Source organism: Cupressus sempervirens, chromosome 2 (assembly GCF_028749045.1).
Source record: "Cupressus sempervirens isolate cs-2001-9-10 chromosome 2, ASM2874904v1, whole genome shotgun sequence".
Classification (NCBI taxonomy): Eukaryota; Viridiplantae; Streptophyta; class Pinopsida; order Cupressales; family Cupressaceae; genus Cupressus; species Cupressus sempervirens.
This window is the reverse complement of record NC_143119.1, coordinates 556,950,832-556,961,952: the sequence shown is the minus strand read 5'-3', so window position 1 is coordinate 556,961,952 and position 11,121 is coordinate 556,950,832. Positions and strand designations below refer to the sequence as shown.

General features: G+C 45.1%; 3 pseudogenes; all 3 read left to right on the top strand.

The window, feature by feature from the left end:
- Positions 1 to 542: 542 nt before the first annotated feature.
- Positions 543 to 2,340, top strand: LOC149573839 (18S ribosomal RNA; annotated as a pseudogene).
- A 704-nt stretch (positions 2,341 to 3,044) lies between these two features.
- Positions 3,045 to 3,198, top strand: LOC149573838 (5.8S ribosomal RNA; annotated as a pseudogene).
- A 219-nt stretch (positions 3,199 to 3,417) lies between these two features.
- LOC149573837 (25S ribosomal RNA) lies at positions 3,418 to 4,882 on the top strand (annotated as a pseudogene).
- The last annotated feature ends 6,239 nt before the right edge of the window (positions 4,883 to 11,121 follow it).

Genomic DNA, 11,121 nt, shown 5'->3' with positions numbered 1-11,121 from the left:
ACTAGCCATGTTTTTGACTCGCACAACCCTTCACCCTTCAGCATGGTGGTCTCCATTGGCACTTCAACAACTAGCTCTTTGTCATGGAAATTTTTTTGTTGCAATCAAGAAGGATTTTGTTTATGTGAGTGCACCTCAATAGGCATGTAGGAGGCATATGCCTCGGAAATGGATGTCTCTGAGTGGCCTTACAATTGAGGTGGCTACGTGAACGATGCATCTTGTGCAGACTTGAGGCTTCTTTTCGAGTAGTGGCGACAGCGAGTTTGAGGGTAAAGGGTTGCATACAGGATGTTCTTCCCAGGTGCCTATGAACTGAGGCTCCCTGTTTGGCCCTCTCCAATCAATGATGGGAAACTTTCCTCTTGTGTGAAATCTTTGAGCGTTGTGAGTCTTGCATGTGCTGTGAAAGTCATTCCTGTTGGTTGTGCAATGGATTATGTTTGGATGCACGACAGAGTGAATGTAAATTTTGGTTTCCCATCACAGTAGGCAAATCTTGGCTGTAGAAAGTCTTGGGGGGTCCCCTCATTGTTAGAAGCTACCTGGTCAATCCTACCAGTAGTCATATGCTTGTCTCAAAGATTAAGCCATGCATGTCTAAGTATGAACTATTTCAGACTGTGAAACTGTGGATGGCTCATTAAATCAGTTATAGTTTCTTTGATGGTACTTTTCTACTCGGATAATCATAGTAATTCTAGAGCTAATACATGCACCAAATCCCAACTCTTGGAAGGGATGCATTTATTAGATAAAAGGTCAGTTTGGGCTCACCCGTTATTCTGGTGATTCATGATAACTCAACGGATCACACGGCCTTTGTGCCGGCGATGCTTCATTCAAATTTCTACCCTGTCAACTTTCGATGGTAAGATAGAGGCCTACCATGGTGGCGATGGGTAACAAAGAATTAGGGTTCAATTCTAGAGAGGGAGCCTGAGAAATGGCTACCACATCCAAGAAAGGCAGCAGGGGTGCAAATTACCCAATCCTGACATGGGGAGGTAGTGACAATAAATAACAATACTGGGCTCATCGAGTCTGGTAATTGGAATGAGTACAATCTAAATCCCTTAACAAGGATCCATTGTAGGACAAGTCTGGTGCCAGCAGCCATGATAATTCCAGCTCCAATAGTGTATATTTAAGTTGTTGCAGTTAAAAAGCTGATAGTTGGACCTTGGGTCATCACTGGGTGTGCACTAGCCCTCACATCCCTTCTGCTAGCGGCATGTTCTTGGCCTTAATTGGGTGGGTCGTGGTTCTGGCGCCTTTACTTTGAAAAAATTAGAGTGCTCAAAGAAAGCCTATGCTCTGAATACATTAGCATGGAATAACGTGATAAGAGTCTGGTCCTATTTCGTTGGCCTTCAGGACCGGAGTAATGATTAATAGGGACTGTCGGGGGCATTCGTATTTCATTGTGAAAGGTGAAATTCTTGGATTTATGGAAGACAAACCACTGCAAAAGCATTTGCCAAGGATGTTTTCATTAATCAAGAATGAAATTTGGGGGCTAGAAGATGATCATATACCATCCTAGTCTCAACCATAAATGATGACGATCGGGGATCGACAGATGTTTCTCTAAGGACTCTGCCAGCACCTTCTGAGAAATCAGAGTGTTTGGGTTCCGGGGGGAGTATGGTCACAAGGCCAAAACTTAAAGGAATTGATGGAAGGGCACCACCAAGAGTGGAGCCTACAGCTTAATTTGACTCAACATGAGGAAACTTACCAGGTCCAGACATAGTAAGGATTGACAAATTGAGAGCTCTTTCTTGATTCTATGGGTGGTGGTGCATGGCCGTTCTTAGTTGGTGGAGCAATTTGTCTGGTTAATTTAATTAACGAATGAGACCTCAGCCTGCTAACTAGCTATGTGCAGGTTCCCCTTCATGGCTAGCTTCTTAGAGGGACTATGGCCTCCTAGGCCATAGAAGTTTGAGGCAATAACAGGTCTGTGATGCCCTTAGATGTTCTGGGCCACATGCACACTACACTGATGCAACCAATGAGTTTCTCTCCCTGGCCCGAAATGTTTGGGAAATCTTGCTAAATTGCATCATGATGGGGATAGACCATTGCAATTATTGATCTTCAATGAGGAATTCCTAGCAAGTGCGAGTCATCAGCTCGCGTTGACTACGTCCCTACCCTTTGTACACACCGCCCATCACTCTTATCGATTGAATGATCCGATGAAGTGTTTGGATCACGGTGACAATGGTGGTTACTGTTGATGATGTCATGAGAAGTTCATTGAACCTTATCATTTAGAGGAAGGAGAAGTCATAACAAGTTGTTATTGTAGGTGAACCTACGATAGGATCATTTTCGGTTCAAGACCTTGAATTGTGTAGGGGATGGAGCTGGCCTCCTCCCCACCCTCGAAATCTCAGTGACATGTGGGCACTTGGCCTTGAAACAATGTGTTAGACAGCCAAGCTATGGGTCAAGTGCCATCGAGGTTGAGGGTCACATTGAATGCTATGATCAAAAGCATGGATTCCTCGCAGGGTGAAGAAGAGACTCAGATGCAATCTGGATTAGGATTGGTGCCTTCAAATGAAATCTACGTCAGTGTGAGAGGTCTCTACTTAGTTGTAGTTTAGAGGGGGTCTGAGCCTTGTCCTCCATTGAGATTTCATGGTCTGATCACATACACAACACTGTACCAGGGATCTGTCATTTCGATGGCAGCATGTCAGGACTGCCGCAACCCCCCGTTGCCTTGCCCAGGTGTGTTGACTTGTCTCTTGGAGCATTTTGTGTTTAGGATGGGTGCACTCACATGATTTTTAGGGCAAGGGCCCCGTCCACTGACACAACTCTTCCATGCATCGACTCCCACCTTTGCAAGGTGATGGGGCAGGGACACACCACAACATTCCTCGTCGCACCCATTGGTGCTCGAGGTTTGGGATGTGTCAACACCCAACACACAAGTGCATCACCCACCTTAGAAATCCAAAAAATGAAGCATGATCCAATGCCTTGCATGCTTGGGTCACCAAAAGACAAAAACATAACAAAATCATGACTCTTGGAAATGAATATCTTGGCTCTCACCATGATGAAGAATGTAGCAAAATCTGATAGTTAGTGTGAATTGCAAAATCTCATGAATCATCGAGTCTTTGAATGCAAGTTGCACTTGAGTCCTTGACCAAGGGCACATCTGCTTGGGCATCACACTACAAAATTTCCCTCCCTAGCGAGGAGCAGAGATGGTCATCCGTGTCCACAAGTGGCACAATTGGCTGAAATAAGCACGAGGTTCATCGATATGTGACGACGAGTGGTGGCTCGCAAAGGCTGATGTTGGTTTGCGCTGATCGAATGATTCCTCACGAGGAACTTTATTCTGGGTTCAGCAACCTGCCATAGTGCAGGTATGTTGCATCTCTACCATGTTCCCAAGTTAGGTGTGAATACCTTCTGATTTTAAGCATATCAATAAGCAGAGGAAAAGAAACATACCAAGATTTCCCTAGTAACGGCAAGCGAACTAGGAAGAGCGTAGCATGAAAATTGACAGCTGCACTTGTGAAATTGTAGTTTGTAGAAGCATCCTCAGTGATGGACCAGGCCCAAGTCCCCTGGAAGGGGGCACCAGAGAGGGTGAGAGTCCCGTCAGGCCTAGACCCTATCGCACCATGAGGCACTGTTATCGACTCAGGTTGTTTGGGAATGCAGCCCTAATCGGGTGGTAAATTTTGTCCAAGGCTAAATACGAGCGAGAGATCAATAGCGAACAAGTACTGTGAGGGAAAGATGAAAAGGACTTTGAAAAGAGAGTTAAAGAGTGCTTGAAATTGCTAAGAGGGAAGTGGATGGAAGCTGACAATGTGCCCCAGTCGGATGTAGAACGGTGTGAGCCGGTCCGTCGCTCAGTTTGGGGGATGTGCCAGCATGGGCTATCGTGGCAGCACAAGTGCGACCTTCTGGTTGCACAAATACTTCTATCGTAGTGGTCAAGGAGTGAAGTGCATGCCTTTATAGCGGGCTCTCAAGCACCTATGTGCTTGTGGCACTGGCCAGCAGGCTTTCCATCTGACCCATCTTGAAACACAGACCAAGGAGTCTAACATGTGTGCAAGTTGGCAAATTGGGAAAACTTGCAAGGTGTAAGGAAGCTGACTAGCGAGATCCCCTCTCGAGGGGTGCACTGTCGACCGACCTTGATCTTTTGTGAAGGGTTCGAGTGTGAGCACACCTGTTGGGACCCAAAAGATGGTGAACTATGCCTAAGCAGGGTGAAGCCAGAGGAAACTCTAGTGGAGGTCCGTAGTGATATTGACGTGCAAATCATTCGTCTGACTTGGGTATAGGGGCGAAAGACTAATCAAACCATCTAGTAGCTGGTTTCCTTTGAAGTTTCCCTCAGGATAGTTGGAGCTCATGTGCAAGTTTTATCGGGTAAAGTAAATGATTAGAGGCATCAGGGGCATAATGCCCTTGACCTATTCTCAAACTTTAAATAGGTAAGTCAGCGCAGCTGCTCTATTGAGCTGTGCCATGGAATCACGAGCTCCAAGTGGGCCATTTTTGGTAAGCAGAACTGGCGATGTAGGATGAATTGAAAGTTGATTTATGGAGCCAGATTGCGCACTAACCTAGATCCCACAAAGGGTGTTGGTTTATTAAGACAGTAGGATAGTGGTCATGGAAGTCAAAATCTGCTAAGGAGTGTGTAACAACTCACCTGCCGTAACAACTAGCCCCAAAAATGGATGGGGCTGAAGGACACAACCTATACTTGTCCGTTGGGGCAAGTGTAAGGCTCTGATGAGTAGGAGGATGCAGGGGTTGTTGCAAAACCTTGAGCATAGCCTCGGTGGACCGGGCCCTTGTTGGGCGAGAAAATCTTCCAAGTGCAAAATTTTGGATTGGTGGGGTTTGCAAATTTTTTCGCGAGGGCATAAAAATCTCTCAGGTGCCAAATTTTCAGTGGGTGGGCTTTTGTTAAAATTTTTGCAAGGGCAAAAACATCTCCCAAGTGCCAAATTCTCAGTACGTGGGGTTTGTAATTTTTTCCAGAATGGAAAAATCTCCCAAGTGCCAAATTTTCAAAGGGTGGGGTTTTGTGAAAATTTCCACGAGGGCGAAAAAATCTCCCAAGTGCCAAATTCTCGGCGGGTGGGGTTTTGTAAAATTTTTTGCGAGGGCAAAAAAATCTCCCAAGTGCTAAATTCCCAGCAGGTGGGGTTTGTAATTTGTGCGAGGGTGGGAAAATCTTCCAAGTGCCAAATTTCAAGCGGGTGGGGTTTGTAATTTTTACGAGGGCGGAAAAATCTCCTAGGTGCCAAATTCTCGGCGGGTGGGGTTTGTAATTTTTGTCGGGGCAGAAAAATCTCCCAAGTGCCACATTCCAGGCGGGTGGGGTTTTGTAAAAATTTTTGTGAGGGAAAAAAAATCTCCCAAGTGCCAAATTCTGAGTAGGTGGGGTTTGCAATTTCTGCGAGGGTGAAAAAATCTCCCAAGTGCCAAATTCTTGGCAGGTGGGGTTTGACATTTTTGTGAGGTCATAAAAATATCCCAGGTGCCAAATTCCTAGTGGATGGGGTTTGTAATTTCCACCAGGGCAGAAAAATCTCCCGAGTGCCAAATTTTGGGCAGGAGGGAAGGGTTTTGTAGAAATTTTTGCCAGGGCAAAAAAATCTCTCGAGTGGCAAATTTTGGATGAGTGGGGTTTTGTAAAATTTCCAAGAGGGGGAAAAAATTCTCCCAAGTCCTAAATTCTAAGCTGGTAGAGTTTGAAATTTTTGGAAGGGCAAAAAAATCTTCCAAGTGCCGAATTCTCAGCGGGTGCGGTTTCGTGATTTCCGCGAGTACAAAAAAATCTCCCGAGTGCCAAAGTTTCCTTGAGGGCGAAAAAGTCTTTCAAGTGCAATTTCCATGTGGGTTGAGTTTGTAAATAGTGTGATTTCATGCAGGTCAGGTTTGCAATTTTCGTGAGGGCAAAAAAATCTTCCAAGTCCAAATTTCCGGTGGGTGGGGTTTCATAATTTTCAAATGCCAAATTCCAAGCAGGTGGGGTTTGTAAATTTTGTGAGGGCAGAAAAATCTTCCAAGTCCAAATTTTGAGTGGGTGAGTTTTGTAAATTTTTGTGAGGGCAAAAAAATCTTCGGACTACAAATTCCAGGTGGGTAGGGTTTTGTAATTTTTGCGAGGGAAGACGACTCATGTACGTGATCCAAAATTGGTTAACTTATTTTTTTGGTTAACACCCAAAGTTTTGAACTCAAATCAAGTTGGCTACCCCGGCTCGAATCACCTCCAAATTTTTTGCACAACCCATGTCAACATGCTCAACTTGACTCTAAGTGCCTCGAGTCATGTACGTGGTCCAAAAGAGGTCAAATTTTTTTTTGGGTTAATGCCCAAAGTTTTCAACTCGAACCATGTCAGAAACCTTGATACGAATCGCCCCAACTACCCCAACCTCGACTAGAATCATGCCAAGCCTTAACTGCTTCCAATTTTTTTGCACGACTCATGTCACCATGCTCGACATGATTCTAAGTGTGTTGATTCATGTGCGTGATCCAAAGGTGGTCAACATTTTTTTTGGGTTAATGACCAAATTGTGTGAGCAACCCTGACTTGTATCGCCTCGAGCCTTAACCGCCTCAAGTTTTTTCACAGAACTCATGTCACCATGGTCAACTTGGTGCCCTGAGTCATGTACATGATCCAAAAGAGGTTAAATTCTTGCTTTTTTGGTTAACACCCAAAGATTTCAACCCGAATTATGTCAGCAACACTGACTCAAATTGCCTTGAGCCTTAATTGCCTGCAATTTTTTTGAAGCACTCATGTCACCGTACTTGACTTGATTCTATGCGCCCCAAGTCATGTACGTGATCCAAAAGCAATTAAATCTTTTTTTGGCTAACAGCCAAAGTTTTTGAATCGACTTAGCTACCCCGACTCAAATTGCCTCCAGCCTTAACCGCCTCCATTTTTTTTTGCTCGACTCATGTAACCGCACTCACCTTGATTCTAAGTGGCTCAAGTCACTTACGTGATCCAAAACTAGGTAACTTTTTCTTTTTTCTTTTTTTTTTCAAGTCCCAAAGTTTTGAACTTGAATAGAGTCGGATACCCTGACTCGAGTCGTCTCCAAATTTTTTGCACGACTCATGTCACCGTGCTCGACTTGATTCTAAGTGCCCTAAGCCATGTACATGATCCCAAAGTGGTTAACTCTTTCTTCTTGGTTAACGCCCAAAGTTTTCATTCGAATCATGTCACCCAGGGCACCTCGATGCTACGTGACCTGAGCGCTGTGCGTGATCCAAAACTGGGTAACATTTTTTTTGAACTCCCAAAATTTCATTCTTTTTTGCCTTACGGGGCCTATCATGATCTCTTTTTATAAAGAAAATTCTCAAATCTGGCTAGCCAAGCATAATGCCTCAAGTCGGCCTGGCAATACGTGAACCGAAACCTGTGCGTGATCCAAAAGTGGGTAACTTGTTTTTTTTTTTTTGTAATGCCCAAAATTTAGCATTTTTTCCTATACAGGGCCTCCCATTATTTTATTTTATTTTCCTCGTCGACCCACTTTGGTGACCCAATCGGGTCACTCGAGGCTAGGGCGACAAAGATAGGTTGACCCAGTCGAGTGACCCAAGTTGGGTTGACCCAGGCGTGCGATCTTGGCTGGGTACAGCAAGTTGATTCTATAAGTTTGCTTGCCAATTTTGCTAGCCAGGTTAGCTCACCAGGTCATCTGACCATGTGGTCTTTCCCAAATTACCCCACCAAGTTGCCTCAAAGAATTGACTCTTTAAGTCTGATCACAGCTCATTAAGCCGGCTCACCAAGATGACTTACCATCTCGCCTCACCAGGTTGCCCCACTAGGTTGCCTCTTCTTTAAGACCGCTCACCATGTCAGCTCCCCAAGTTAGCTCACCGAGTTGACTATTCAAGTTGCCTCACAAAGTCAACTCCTTAAGTTTGCTCACCAAGTCAGTGCCCTAAGTCAGCTCACCAAGTCGACTCACCTAGTCATTTTACCACCTTGCCCTAGAAAGTGTGCTCGCCAAGTTGCCCCACCGAGTTGCTTCTCTAAGCACACTCACCATGTCAGCTCACCAAGTTGGTTCTTCAAGTATGTTGCCAAGTCAACTCTTTAAGTTTTCTCACTAGGTTAGCCCACCCAAGTCAGCTCTTTAAGTTCGCTCGCCAGGTCGGCTCGCCCAAGTCGCATCAACAAGCTAACTCGCTGAGTCACCTCACAAAGTTGACTCTTTAAGTGCACTCACCAAGTCAGCTCACCAAGTTGACTCACCATCTTGCCTTGATAAGTTGTCTTTCTGAGTTACCCCACCAAGTCACCTCTTTAAGCTTGATCTCCGTGTCAGCTCATCAGGTCAGCTCACCAAGTCGACTAATCAAGTAGGCCCACAAATTTGCCTCAAGGAGCTAACTCAATGAGTCACCTCACCATGTTGACTCTTTGAGCCCGCTCGCCAGGTCGCCTCACCAAGTCAACTCGAGTACATTTCCAAGTTGACTCTTTAAGTTTGCTCTCCAGGTCGACTCACCAAGTTAGCTCACCATGTCATCTCAACGGACCAACTCGCTGAGTCACCTTATTTCACTGGCTCTCTAATTCCACTCGCCAAGTCACCCCACCAACTTGCCTCCTTAGGCCCACTCACCATGTTGGTTCACTAGGTTGGCTCCTCATGGTAACTCACCAAGCTGACAATTCAAGCACACTCACCAAGTCTGCCCCTAGGTCATCTCCCTAGGTTGCCTCACAAGGTGGACTTGCAAAGTTGCCTTACTGAGTTGACTCTTCAAGTTTTCTTGCTAGGTTGACTCCCCAATTCAGCTCGCCAAGTCAGCTTATCAAGTTTGCTCGCTAGGTTGCCTCCCTAGTTTGGCTCACCATGTCATCTAAATGAACTAACTCACCTAGTCGCCTCACCAAGTTGGCTTTTTAATTCCACTCGCCAAGTTTCCCCACCAACTCACCTTGTTAAGCCCACTCGCCATGTCAGCTTGCCAAGCCAGCAATTCAAGCATGCTCACCAAGCTGACTCTTGCAGTTTTCTCACCAAGTGGGTTTCACCTTGCTAGGTCAACCCCACCAAGTCGCCTCAATGAGTTGACTCTCTAAGTCCACTCACCAAGTTAGCTCAAGCATAAGTGAAGAAAAGTTATTGCAAATTTTCGATGGAAAAATATGCTAAAAATCTTCAGGCTCACCGTTGGAGGCGTTAGAGTGCCCGAATGAGGTCCAATAAATAGAGGGAAGGGCGCATGCACCCATTCGAACCTGTTGATCAGGAGCTGGCATTTCTGAAAAGTGGTTATAATAGCCAATCGGAGCAACGATTGTTGAGTTATGGCCTTCAGAAGTTAGGCTAACCAAATTTCTAAAATAATTTGTCAAAGATGTATTAGGGAGACTTATGTGTATTGTCAGGGTCTTCCAGCCATAGGTATTAAGTCGAAGCATCTAGAACCTTCCCAGCTGGCATACAATTGCCTATTTAAGAAAGGCCCAAACGTTGTCTAGGACAACTTTGGGTGATATCTGGCAGCTTGTCTTGTAGATTGTTGCAGTTAAGGTGCCCGTGTGGGTTAGCATATTGTGCTTATGAATTATGCAATTCCACTTTTGCGGTCCAAATGAAAAGACCACATTTTGTTCTCACATTTTCTATTATTTCTATGGTTCTATTATAAGTTTATGGTATTAAGGGGACCTTCTTGCGTCACCTCACCAAGTCACATCTTAAGCCCTGCTCACCATGTCAGCTTTCCAAGTCAGCTCAACAAGTGGACTATTCAAGCACGCTTGCCAAGTTGACACTTTTAGTTCTCTCACAAGGTCTTCTCGCATGGTCAGCTCATTGAGTCACCCCACCAAGTCACCTCAATGACCCAACTCATCTAGTTGCCTCACCAAGTTGACTCTTTAAGTCTGCTCACCAAGTTAGCTCATCAAGTTGCCTCTCCATAGGGCTGGTGACCAAGGGTTGGATAGCTTCGCTCACCTGGTCACCTCACCAAGTGGGGTCGCCAGGGCACCCCACCAAGTAGCCTCAACAAGTTGACTCATTTAGTTTTCTCAACATGTTGGCTCACTAAATTGGCCTACCATCTCTCCTCGCCAACTTTCCCAAACAAGTTTCCTTTTTAAGCTCATTGACCAATTCAACTCACCAGCTTCGCTCCCCAGGTCGGCACACCAAGTGCTCTCACCAAGTTAACTCTTTAAGTTCAATCATCAAGTCACCCCATGAGGTCAGCGCACCAAGTCGACTCTTTAACTTCATTCATCAAGGCACCCCACAAGGTTAGCACACCAAGTACTCTCACCAAGTTGACTCTTTAAGTACGTTCACAAAGTCACCCAATCAGGTCAGCCCACCAAGAACTCTCACCAAGTTGACTTTCTAAATTTTTTCATCAAGTCACCCCACCAGGTCAGCCCACCAAGTACTCTCACCAAGTTGACTCTTTAAGTCCGTTCACCAAGTCACCCCACCAAGTAATCTCACCAAGTTGACACTTTAAGTCCATTCATCAATTCACCTCACCAAGTACTCTAACCAAGTTGACTATTTAAGTTCGCTCATCAAGTTGCACCACCAAGTTGACTCTTTACATCTGTTCAACAAGTCACCCCACCAATTACTCTAACCAATTCGATTCTTCAAGTGCGTTCATCAAGTCACCCCACCAAGGACTCTCACCAAGTCAACTCTTTAAGTCTTTTCATCAAATCACCCCACCAAGTACTCTCACCAAGTCAACTCTTTAGGTTCGTTCATCAAATAACCCCACCAAGTTGACCCTTTAAGTCTGTTCATCAAGTGACCCCACCAAGTACTCTCACCAAGTTGACTCTTTAAGTCCTTTCATCAAGTCAACCCACCAAGTCAATTCTTTAAGTCCATTCATGAAGTCACCAGAACAAGTACTCTCACAAAGTCGAATCCTTAAGTCCATTCATCAAGATACCCCAAAAAGTCAACCCTTTAAGTCTGTTCATGAAGTCACTAAACCAAGTACTCTCACCAAGTCAACTGTTTAAGTCATTTCATCAAGTCACCCCACCAAGTTGACTCTTTATGTCCATTCATC